We start from the raw sequence: 10,813 nt of genomic DNA on the forward strand, positions 1-10,813 counted from the left end.
ATGATCGTGGTGTCATCAGCAAACTCGAATATAGCACAGGAGCTGTGCTTTGCCACGCAGTCATAAGTGTAAAGCAAACAGAGCAGGGGGCGAAGTACATTGCGCTGTGGTGCACCTGTGCTGATGGTGAACAGGGAGGAGATGTTGTTGCCAGTCCGAACTGACTGGGGTTAGCAATTGCACAAGGAGGTACTGAGTCAAGTCAAATTTATGTATAAAGCACATTTAAAAACAACTCACGTTGACCAAAGTGCTGTACAGATCAGAGCAGATAGCTAAAATTACAAATACGAGCAACACAGACATAACCACAAGGCACAAAAGAAACAACACAAGGGCCTAGGCACAAGCCAAAAATCAGCCACATCAGGAGGATTCAAACGCTAGTGAATAAAGTAAGTTTTGAGCCTGAATTTAAAAGAGTCGATGGAGGGGGCAGATCTGATATGGAGGGGAATGCTGTTCCACAGTCTAGGGGCTACAACAGCAAAGGCACTGTCACCCTTGAACTTAAATTTAGATCGTGTGACTGCCAGGAGCCCCAAGTCAGCCGACCTGAGGGACCTGGAAGTAGAATGAGGGGTTAGAAGGTCTGTGATATAAGGGGGGGGGGCAGCCCATTTAAGGCTTTATAAACAAACAGGAGAATCTTAAAATCAATTCTGAACCGTACTGGCAGCCAGTGGAGGGAGGCCGGGATTGGACTAATATGGTCCCTCTTCCGGGCACCCGTCAGGAGCCTGGCTGCGGCATTCTGGACCAGTTGCAGACCGGACAGTGGTACTGAGGCAGAGGTCTTGATGCTTACTAATCAGTTTTGAGGGGATGATGGTATTGAATGCTGAGCTGTAATCGATAAAGAACATCCTGGTGTATGCACCTGTCAAGGTGTTCCAGGATTGAGAGAAGAGGAGAGCCAAAGAAATGGCACATGTTATGGACCTGTTGCTCCAGTGGGCAAACTGGAGCAGATCCCAGTCGCCTCTCAGGCAGGAGCTGATGTCTCATCATCAACTTCTCAAAGCTCTTCATCACTGTGGATGTAAGTACAACTGGGTAATAGTTATTGAGGTGGGTAACCGTGCTTTTCTAGGGCAGCAGTGTAAATGAAGCCTGCTTGAAGTAGGTGGGCACCATGTTCTGCCAGAGAGAGAGGTTAAAAATCTCTGTGAACGCTCCAGCCAGTTGATCAGCACAGGTCTCTCGTGAGTGTCCAGGTACCCCGTCCCGTCTGGATGCTCTCCGTGGATTCACCTTCCTGAAGGCAGCCCACACATCATCGGGGGACGTGGGATTTTGTGATGGTTCCTCTATGTTCAGATGGTCAAAGCGAGCATAGAAAGCATTGAGCTAATCTGAAAGTGAAGCCCTGCCATCTCTCATGTCACTTGATTTAACTTTTAAGGCATCTGCAAACTCCAGTTCCCTTCTGCCAGAAGCCTCAAGTCCAGTCAATGTTTTAATGTGGAGAACTCAGCAGCTACTCAGCAAGCTCCCACAGACAATATACTTGATATCAACATACATCAAAGTTGCTGGTGAACGCAGCAGGCCAGGCAGCATCTATAGGAAGAGGCGCAGTCGACGTTTCAGGCCGAGACCCTTCGTCAGGACTTGATATCAACCTGCTTCAAAATCAAAGTCTACACACAGATGCAGATAGAAACCAAAGACACAAGAGATTCTGCAGATGCTGGAAAGATAGAGGAACACACACACAATGAGGAATTAAGCTGGTCAGTTACCATCTACACAGAGGAATAAACAGTCACGGCTTCAGACTGAAAACTTACTCCAGTCCAGAAATATTGGCTGTTAATTTCACTCCATTGATATTTCTCCACTGCTGAGTTCCTCCTGAAGTTTGCAGGAATAAACAACTTCTTTCACCTCTCTCTCCAGCAGTACGTGGAACCCCCCTGCTTCAGTCAGTTTCTACATGTTGCTGATCCTTCATCTGTAGCCACGTCGTCCTGGTCTGATTCCTCCCTCCCCTCTGTAGACTCTCGCCCCCATCGGTTCCTGGAGCCCCAAAACCCAGCCTTGTGCTGGCTCCTGTTTGGTTTCTGATCCTGCTCCATTGAAGTTACTTAACATTTTTTTTCATGGTGCGCACTGACAACCACCTGGACCCAGATTAAACCTAAAACACAGGGCTCAATGACTCCAGATAAGATAACAGAAACACAGGACCCCAGGCCTCATGACAGTACCTCCCTCCCCAAGGCCAGCACATGACAGCCAGGGAGTATCGGGGAACTTGAGACAGGACTGGTAAACTCGAGACAGGTCTGATGTTCTTAAGACAGAGCTGATTAACTCAGAAATGTTGCATAGAACTCAAAAACATTTCACATACCTCAGGAACATATCATCCAACTCAGGAACACAGAATCAATCTCAGAAACCTGGAATGGCTCTTGGAAACTTGGAGGACAATGTGAGAACCAAGAAACCGTGATGAACCTGAAGGTAGACTAGAGAAGTTCACACTGTGGACTTGGAATACTGTACTCTGAACATGCACTCAAAATGAGATTTACTGACCTGCCCCTGGACAAGTTCTGGATTTCTGTGAAAGAAGAGTATCCTGCCATTCACAGGAAAGCAATGGATATTTTGCAGCTGTTTCCAAATTCTTACATGTGTGAGCAAGCCTTTTCTTGTTTAACAAGTGTCAAGAGCAAGGATAGAAATTGCCTCATTTCAGTGGAATGTGGAATCTGTGTCTGCTTATTATGTTTGCCTTATGAGTTTTTGAAATTTATGAAAGGGAAGGAAAGAGATCAACTTCAAGAAAGGTAAGCTAAGCTTAACTACCTGCTTTTTTCATTCTCTATTCAAATGAGCTTTGACAATTATTTTTGGATTATTATGTCAACAACTTACTGATCACACTAACATACTCTGAGCTGTAGATATAGTAGTTTTTATGTAGGGCTTTGCTGAGATGTGAAAAATATTTCAAGGGCAAAAAGCTTGAGGAAGGCTGTTCTAACTGCCACGGTACCGTATCATTCTTCTTCAGCTTGGAGCCCTAAGGAATGAGCATTACTTGAACTCACTAATGTAATTGCAGTTGGGATGATCCAATGAATCCCTGCCCACAGTCAGAACAGATGAGTGGTCCATTCCTGCTGTGAACTCACAGGAGTATCTGCATGTGCGATAAAACTCCCTGGCCGTGCATCCAGTAAGATCACGGACGTAGTGATCCCTCAAACAATAAAGTAGTTGAGCGTCTGAGTGAAGAATTGCTTGGGTGTTATCAGGACCCTGGTCCAACTGAGATTCAATGAGAAGATAAAACAGAAAACTTCATTTCAGATACAAAGCAGATGCACATTTCCAGCTGGGAAGAGATTTCACTTCTGCTTCAAGGGTTGACAATGGATATATTGGCACTACAAATGTAATCTCCTAACTCCTTCAATGAATGGAAGACAATTTATAAGTTTTATCTCCAGAGTGGTTCATCCTCTTCTCATCCCACATCTCAACACTGTTTGGGTTCTCCTGGCTACAGCAGTCTTCTCACACATCTCCTCCTCCACATTCAACTAGCAGTGGCATTTATGTGCTGATCCTGACCAAGACAGCAGATCTGATGTGTTCTCACGTTTGAGATGCCCATAGACAAATCCTTTACCTTTTCTCCCTGTAAATTAATGACAAAATATATCAATGGGGGAAGGACAACTTTGAAACTGAAATTGTAAAAGGCATTGGTAAGGCCAAATTTGGAGTACTGTGTACAGTTCTGGTCACCGAATTATAGGAAAGATGTCAGCAAAATTGAGAGAGTACAGGGAAGATTTACTAGAATGTTACCTGGGTTTCATCTCCCAAGTTACAGTGAAAGGTCGAACAAGTTGAGTCTTTATTCTTTGGATCGTAGAAGGTTGAGGGGGGACTTGGTGGAGGTATTTAAAATTATGAGGGGGATTGATAGAGTTGACGTGGATAGGCTTTTTCCATTGAGAGTGGGGGAGATTCAAACAAGAGGAGATGAGTTGAGAGTTAAAGGGCAAAAGTTTAGGGGTAACATGAGGGGGAACTTCTTTACTCAGAGAGTGGTGGCTGTGTGGAACGAGCTTCCAGCAGAAGTGGTTGAGGCAGGTTCGATGTTGTCGTTTAAAGTTAAATTGGATAGATATATGGACAGGAAAGGAATGGAGGGTTATGGGCTGAGTGCAGGTTGGTGGGACTAGGTGAGAGTAAGAGTTCGGCATGGACTAGAAGGGCCGAGATGGCCTGTTTCCGTGCTGTAATTATTATATGGTTATTTCAGCTGATATAATTTTAGTTTCTATGGCAAGATTCGATGTCACACTCTTACAACAAGGCCCAATACCATTTGGAGGAACAACACCTCATATTCTATCTCCTGCACCCTGAAACAGTATAAACCTCTCTGTCCTTCAGCAATCTGTAACTTGGCTCAGTTTGTCTCTGTCTAGTATAGCTTCATGTTGTCCCACAACCCTTCTCAGAGCACATGATAATGACGCTGTCTGGACATTTTCTGATTATTTTGACCCTCCCAACACTTGACAGTGGTAAAGCCAGCGTTAGCAACATCTTTGAACCTCAGGAGCAGGTGATTAGGCTTCCTCCTTGGAGACTGACACTGTGTGGGAGTTTTGTGGTGTGAAGGCTACTGGTGACTTGTTACTGAATACATTATTATGTACCCCAGGAGAATGGTAGAGAAACCTGGTCTCGGTGGCAGAAGGTCAGAACCAGAGGACGTTGAATGAAGGTGATTTTCTAAAGGAGCAAAGGTGATGCAATGATTTTGTTCCTTTCTGAACAGCACTAAGTGGCATTTGAATTCACAGTCAGGTAGATCCAAAACTAGTTAACTTCAGTCTCAAATTACGTTCTTAATCTTCCAAAATGTGGGTATCAGATTGTTCTCGAGGACCTACCATCACTTAATTTCACCCTGTGATTTAATAAGCGTAAAATAGACACTCCACTTCAGAATCGGGTTGACTATCACTTGTTTGTATGTCCTGAGATTTGGTGCTTTGAGGCAGCTGTACAGTGCACTGAACGTGCATTTCTCTTTCTTAGGCCCTGGGGATTTATCCACCGTACTGAGCCTCAAGACAGCAAACCTTTCCTCCTGTGTAATCTGTATAGGGAACAACCTGCAGATTGGCGTGAAAGTACCTTCTTCACTCACCAATGCACATGATCCAGGGTCCTGATGTAGAGTCTCAGCCTGAAACGTTGCCTGTTTAATAGACGCTGCCTGGCATGCTGGGTTCCTCTAGCATTTTGTGTGTGTTGTCTGAATTTCCAGCATCTGCAGATTTTCTCTTGTTTGTGACCAATCCATCCATTACTGTCAGTGATTCAGTGGCAGAACCTTCACTAACACGCAGAATACTCCCTGGGGCCTGGCATGCGGGTCCTGGGGCAGAGGGGAGAAGAACAGAGGCCATCCAGAGTTGAAGGGTCATGTTGTGTAAGCCCCCGTTCCCCTCATTCAAATGAACATGAGAAACACAGCACAGTGCAGAACATTTGGCCCTCCAAGAAAAGAGTTAAATGTGATTTCTGCTTAGTATTTGATAAAATAAAAAATGGAAATCCGTGAGACAAAAATGGTATTAGCTTGGAGTGGGATCCTTTGTAAGAGCAGGAGGGTCAGAGAGAGGGAGAGAGAGAGAGAGAGAGAGAGAGAGGGAGAAAGAAAGAAGGGGAAGTGGGTGGAGGAGGAGGAGAAGGAGGGGAAGGGGAAGGAGGGAGGTAGAGAGAGGAGGAGGGAGGGAGAGAGGAAAGGAACAGGAGGGAAGGAGGGAGGAGAGAGAGGGAGGAAGAGTGGGTAGAGGGACAGAGGGAAGAAAGAAGGAGAGGGGAGGAGGAGTGGAGGGAGAGGTAGGGAAGGAGAGAGGGCGAGAGGCAGAGGGAGGGGGAGAGAGGGAAAAAGAGGGATGAGGAAGAAGGGGAGAGAGGGGAGAAGGGGAGGGAGAGATGGAGGAGAGAGGACAAGAGTGGGAGAGAGAGAGGGGAGAGGGGAGGTGAGAGAGGGAGAGAGAGGGTCGGAGGGGAGAGAGAGGACAAGACAGGGAGAGAGGGAGGGGGAGAGAGTCAGAGGGAGAGAGGGAGGGGGAGGGGCAAGTGGGGAGGGATACAGGGAGAGGAGATGACAGGCAGAGAGAGAGAAAGAGGGGAAGGTAGAGATAGGGGAGGGAGAGGGAGAGAGAGTGAGGGAGATGAGGAAGAGAGTGTGGGAGAGAGGGAGGGGGAGGGAGTGAGAGAGTTGGAGGAAGGGAGAGGGGTGAGAGGGAGAGTGGGAGAGAGAAAGGGAGAGGGAGAGGTTGAGAAACGGAAGGAGAGGGATGAAAGAGGGTGAATATGGGTGAAGGGGAGAGAGGTTTGAGAAGAGGAGAGAGCATGGGAGTGGGGGAGAGGTGGACAGAGGGAGGGAGAGGGAGAGAGGGGAAGCAAGAGATGGCGAGACGGTTAGTGAGGAAGAGAGGGGTAGAGAGGGAGTGAAGGAGAGAGGGGGCTGGGTGGGAGAGAGAGATAGAGAGAGGAGGGGAGGGGGGAGTGGGGCAGAGAGAAGGTGAGAGGGAGGGAGAGATGAGTAGAGCGGGTGTGGTGGAGGGGGGGAGGGAGAGCGAGATAGGGATGGGAAGAGAGGGACGGATAGAGGAGGGGGGTGGGAGAACGAGAGAGAGGGAGGGAAAGAAGGGAAGAGAGGGAGAGGAGGTGAGAGGATAGAGAGGGATAAAGGGAGAGTGTTAGAGGAGAACTTGGGTCAAGAGGGTGAGAGAGGGAGAGGGAGGGAAGGGGAGGATGCAGAGAGGGAGAGGGATGGGGAGGGAGAGAAGGAGAGGGTGGTAGAGGTGGAGAGGGGAGGAGGGGGAGAGCGGGTGTGGTGGAGAGACGGAGAATGAGGGACAGAGAGAGAAGGAGGCAAAGAGAGAAAGGGAGGATAAAGAGGGAGAGAGATAGAAAGCGAGAGGGTGAGGTAGAAAGGGAGAGACAGCTTGGGGTGAGAGGGAAAAGGGAGAGTGGGAGAGTGGAATTTGGGTTGAGAGGGTGTGAGAGAGAGGGGGAGAAATGGAGAGAGAGGGGGAGAGGGGGTGTGAGAGAATGAAGGAGAGAGAACAAGAGGGTGGGAGGGGAGATAGAGAGGGGGAGGGGGAGAAGGAGTGGGAGAGAAAGAGGGAGCAGGAGGGTGGGATGGGGAGATAGGGAGAGGGATATGAGGATGTAGGGAGGGAGAGAGGGAAGGAGAGGGGAAGGGAGAGAGAGAGGGGAGAGTGGGAGAGTTGGAGAGGGTGAAACAGAGAGGAGGTGAGGGGATGGGGAAAGAGAGAGAGGGAGGCGGGGAGAGATGGGAGAAGTAGGGAAGGGCGAGGGAGAGCAAAAGGGGCAGTGAGAGTTGGGGTGAGAGAGGGAGGAAGGAGGGATGGAGGAATAGAGGGAGAGAGGGAAAAGGGGGAGAGAGAGGGAGATGGGGATGGATGGATAGGGAGAGAGGGAGAGGAGAGAGGAGGAGAGGAAAAGAGCGGAGGAGGAGACAGGAGTAGGGAATGGAGGGAGAGGGAGAAAGGAGAGAGTGACAGAGGGATGTGGGGTAGAGAGGGAGAGGGATATGGGTAGATTGGGTGGGGTATAAGGGGGAGTGGGGAGGGTAGAGAGAGTGGGAGGGAGTGGGTAATGGAGAGGGAGAGGGAGACTGAGAGGGGAAGGAGCAAGAGGGAGAGAGAGCGGAGAGAGGGGAGAGAGTGGGAGAGGAGAGAGACGGTGGGACAGAGAGAGGGGGAGATGCAGAGGAAGGGAGAGAGGGAGGGATGGGGATAGGGGATAGAGTGCGACTCTGGGGGAGAGAGAAAGAGGGAGAGGGAGAGGGGGAGACTATGGCAGAAAGGGAGGGGGAGGGAGAAGGGAGGTTTAAAGTGTGAGAGAGGGAGAGTGGGAGAGACAGAGAGAGGGGCAAAGGGTGAGGGGAGAGTGCGAGAGTTGGGGGGAGGAAACGGAGAGAGTGAGGTAGTGGGAGAGAGGGGAGAGTGGCGGGGGTAACAGGGAGAGAGTGTGAGGGAGGAAGAGGAAGAGGGGAGAATGAGAGATGGGAAGAGGGAGTAGCAGAGTGAGGAAGAGAGAGTGATAGAGGGAGGGGAGATGGACAGAGAAGATGGGATGGATGGAGAGGGAGAGAGGAAGAACGAGAAAGGGAGAGTGGTAGAGGGGAATTTGGGTTGAGAGGGTGAGAGAGGGATGGGGAGAGAGGGAGTGGGAGAATGAAGGGGAGAGAGAGAGGGAGAGGGATGGAGAGGGAGACGGAAAGAGGGGTAGAGCTGGAGAGGGTGAGAGCGGGTGTGGTGGAGAGAAGGATGGGGAGGAGATGGTGTTGTAGAGGGAGAGGAGGAGGAGAGAGGGAGAGAGTGAGTCAGGGTTAGATGGAGAAAGGGAGAAAGGGGAGAGAGGGAAAGGGAGAGTGGTAGAGGGGTAGAGGGAGAGAGGGAGATATTGGAAGTGGGAGGAGAGAGAGGGCAAAACAGGGAGGGAGCGAGGGTGAAGTGGCAGAGAGAGGGAGAGAGGGAAGGGGAGAGAGAGGGGGAGAGAGACAGATGGGTGGGGGACATGAATGTTTGTCGGCATTCGGTAGATCAGCTCATTTTGTGGATAATCAGTAATTATTTCTTTACTCCAGTAATTATTTGATGTAAATCTAAGAAAGTGATTTCTTGTGGTTTAACACAGGTAGTGTTGCTTTTGCTTGTGAATAGTTATGGGAACACCTATGGCTGAATCTGGAAGGAACGTGAAGCAAATTTTAAAATAAAGTTCGTTACAGGCTCCTGATGTCATGCCCACCCTTTTAACCAACACTAGGATCAATCTAACCCTTCCCTCCTACATATCCCTCTGTTTTTCTATCTTGCATATATGTATCTAATATTTGTTAAATATTCCCAACGTATCTGCTTCTAACAGGACTGGCAGTTTGTTTCACGTACCCTCCACTGTCGGAGTGAAAACAAGACTATCTCTGACATCTCCCTGTGCTTTCCTCCAGTCACCTTCAATCATGCCCCCTGGCATGAACCATACCCACCCTGGTAAAAAGTCACTGGCTGTTCTCTCTATCAAGTCATCTCTCATATACCTTTGACCCAAAGACAAAAGCCCTGGCTCACTCAACCTATGCCCATGAGACACGCTCACTAATCCAGGCAGCATCCTGGTGAACCGCTGCATCCTTTCTGTAAGACCTAAGACTAGGATGAGAATTAGTCCATTCACTCCATTGACTCAGATCCGCCATTTCATCACGGCTGATTTATTTTCCCTTTGAACCCCACTCTTCTTGCTGGCCCATGTAATCTCTGACGCCCTGACTAACGAAGAACCCATCAACCTCCACTGTAAACCAAACCAGCAAGGACGGACTGGGGAGCAGTCAGGAATGGCAACATGCCTCTGACGCCAACACAGCATGTCCACACCTCACCAACCCGACCCCGACCGTGTGTCCCTGCACTGAGGGAGGATAGTAGTAAACCCAGGCAGCCACTGGAGAACGCACAGTCTGTCCACACGCAGTGGCAGGAGTCGAATTCCGATATTTTAATCGCAGGTTGGCACTGCCAAGAGGTGTGCCAATGGCCTCACCACTGTGCTGCCCCAAAATAGCAGTGGTAACCTGGCCCTGGAGGAGAGATGCCCCATGGTCCCACCAGGCCCTGTTCTGGCCACTAACCTGAAATACAGACATGGCAAGTTAATGACGCCAGTGGCCCAGCGGGCTGGATGAGAGGCAAGTGACAGGAAGGTGTTTCAGCAGGAGCGATGATTGAAAAAATCTCTTTGCCTACTGAATTTAAGTGTAAGGGGTTTCTTCTTTTATGTCACTGCATAGGCTAATTAAAATGGCTTCTTTGTTATGTTATAATTGAAATGGTTTCTTTGTTATGTTAAATGCTGAGACGCTAGCAGCTTGTTTGTGTTATATTATTGATAATAGAGCTAACAAACCAATTGGGATAGATGTTACTCTTTCTAGTGTGTCTGTAAGTTATTGTGATGTGTGGGGTTTTTGGGCAGAAGGCACGAGAAAGAGGGAGAGAGAGACAGAGGATGGACAAGGTGCTGTGAGTCGGCTAACGGGGTCGGACGCCGAGCAGGAGTCCGAGGTCCAGGGTTTTCGGTGAGGAGAGGAGTTGGAGACAGACTCGTGTGGAGCGTCTGGTCGACCACCGTGGTTGGTCCCAGGCGGCCGGTCGAGGTGGTCCGAGGGACTCGAATGGTGGAGAGAGGATCGTTACTAGAGCTCCAACTGTTGTGCACGAAGAGATTGAACTATGATAAGTGTGGCACTTTTTATTTTCCTTTTATATTTTATTCTCTATTAATTATATAGTTCCAGTAATATCTAGAAACTGTAATTCATTTAATCGTATCTGGTGTATTGTCTGTTATTTGGCAGGGTGGGGTACATCACACAGCATCCACACAAACTTAATTACCCAGTTTGGCGGGGCCGAGGGCTGTTTCCCCTAGATGACAGCGAGCTGAGCGACCCTGAGGCTGGCCAGGGGGCTACAAAAGCACCCAGTCTGGACAGAGTACCCGGCCCAGTACTGAAGACCTGTGCTGACCACGTGGCTGGTGTGTTCAGAGTATCTTCAACCTCTTGCTCCAGCGTGTCTGGTACTCACCTGCTTCAAGCAGGCTTCAGTCATACCGGTGCCCATGAAGAGCAGGGTCAGCTGCCTCAGTGACTATCACCCAGTGGCACTCACATCCACAGTGGTGAAGTGTTTTGAGAGGCATATCAGCTTCTGTC

General features: G+C 49.1%; 1 long non-coding RNA gene across 1 annotated transcript; it reads left to right on the forward strand.

Annotated features, from left to right (window-relative positions):
- The first annotated feature begins 268 nt into the window (after nucleotides 1-268).
- On the forward strand, nucleotides 269-10,399 carry LOC134352822 (uncharacterized). The gene is made up of 3 exons (XR_010019468.1): nucleotides 269-395; nucleotides 4,700-4,784; nucleotides 10,072-10,399. It is a non-coding gene; the product is annotated as an uncharacterized LOC134352822 (long non-coding RNA).
- The last annotated feature ends 414 nt before the right edge of the window (nucleotides 10,400-10,813 follow it).

The sequence above is a fragment of the Mobula hypostoma genome, chromosome 10, assembly GCF_963921235.1.
Source record: "Mobula hypostoma chromosome 10, sMobHyp1.1, whole genome shotgun sequence".
Taxonomy (NCBI): Eukaryota; Metazoa; Chordata; class Chondrichthyes; order Myliobatiformes; family Myliobatidae; genus Mobula; species Mobula hypostoma.